The following is a 1,756-nucleotide window of genomic DNA, read 5'->3' on the forward strand; positions in this document are numbered from 1 at the left end:
TAATAAATAAATGAAAACAATAAAAAGTGAAAGAAAAGAAAAAATAATCAATGCCCTTTAAAAACAATCTGATGTTTTATGCAACATTCTAGACCCATGGTCCTCCATTTTTGCAAAGATCAAAGGGAGGTGTCATTTCCTATCTCTTCTTTGGAGCCAGGCTTAAGACTTTACCATTTCAAAATACTCATACTATATTTTTATTATATACATAATATATACAATAAACATATATTCATGATATCTATAAATATATAGATATGTATGTGATATATTTATGCATTCTGAATGTCACCTCTTTATCAGGAATTAAAATTGGTCATTACATTGATCAAAGAGCTTAAAGTTGTTTTTTGTTTTGTTTTTGTTTTTGGGTTTTTTTTTTGGTGAGCAGCGAGCCTGCTTTATTCTTTATCATGGGCCCCGTTGGCTTCCTCCTAGTCGTGCTTCAGGCTCAGCCTTAGGTATTCTCCCAGCCCGGACGTGGGTCGGCCTGCACATGGTGCAGGGTGGTCAGGGGGTCGCCCAGGCGCTTCAGCAGCCTCACCTCCTCTACCATGTAGTGGCTCTCCAGGGAGTCGCAGAGGTGCGGATCCCCTTGGCTGGAGCCCAGGGCGTGCAGCTTCAGGAGGGCCTGGTTCAGGGCAGCCTCCATGGCATCCAAGCTGTGGTCCCACTCGTCTGGGGCAGGTTTCTGCACAGCCTGGAGGAGGACCCGGCCCCGACGTTGGTTCTGGAGCCGCCTAAGGCGCTCGGCGCCCTCGAGTTTGTCCTTCGCCGGGTCACGGAAAAAATGCGACGCCCTCAGCAGAGCGACATCGTCCCGTTGGAACTGGAAACCCAGGGACAGGTAGGCGTGGGAGGCCTGCTGGTAGAGGTTGCCCGGGCGGCTGACCGCGGTCTCAGAGGAGAAGTTTTGGCGGATATGTGAGGTGGAGCTCATGGCACCGATGGCAACGGGAGGAGGCGGCTGGTCCGGGGGCTGTTTGGTCCCGGAGGCTGAGGGTCTCGAAAGCGGGGGTCGGTGGTCCCAGGGGCTGGCGGGCTGCAGAAGGGCGAAGATCTAGCGCGAAGGAAGCTGGGGGAAACCCCGGGTCTGTTCGGTCCAAACACTGTTGAAGCAAGAACCAGAGCCGGGAGACGAGGTCTCCTTCTTCTCTTTCTGTTCAATTCACTCTGCATCAGTTCATACAAGTCTTCCTAGGTTTCTCTGAAGCTAGCTTCTTCATCATTTCTTTTTTTGTTGTTGTTGGTTTTTTTGGGGGGTTTTTTTGAAGGGCAATGGGGGTTAAGTGACTTGCCCAGGGTCACACAGCTAGTAAGTGTCAAGTGTCTGAGGCCGGATTTGAACTCAGGTACTCCTGAATCCAGGGCCGGTGCTTTATCCACTGCACCACCTAGCTGCCCCTTCATCATTTCTTATAGCACAATATTTTTTAATTGAATTGATTTTTTAAATTACATTTTAAGTTCTAATTATCTTCCTCCCTTCCTACCAATTCCACATTAGAGAAGGTCTCTTTCTCTCTCTCTCACACACACATACATATACATGTATATACATATTTGCATACATTTGCCATACTATAAATACTTCTATTTATCAATTCTTTCTCTGGAGGTGGATAATATCTTCTTTTATAGGTACTTTGCTATAGATTTGAGTATTTTTTTGTTTGTTTGTTTGTTTTGCAGACAATGGGGGTTAAGTGACTTGCCCAGGGTCACACAGCTAGTAAGTGTTAAGTGTCTGAGG

At 46.7% G+C, this 1,756-nt stretch overlaps 1 pseudogene; it reads right to left on the reverse strand.

Annotated features, from left to right (window-relative positions):
* Positions 1-437: 437 nt before the first annotated feature.
* LOC122729031 lies at positions 438-943 on the reverse strand (annotated as a pseudogene).
* Between the last annotated feature and the right edge of the window lie 813 nt (positions 944-1,756).

The sequence above is a fragment of the Dromiciops gliroides genome, chromosome 5, assembly GCF_019393635.1.
Source record: "Dromiciops gliroides isolate mDroGli1 chromosome 5, mDroGli1.pri, whole genome shotgun sequence".
Taxonomy (NCBI): domain Eukaryota; kingdom Metazoa; phylum Chordata; class Mammalia; order Microbiotheria; family Microbiotheriidae; genus Dromiciops; species Dromiciops gliroides.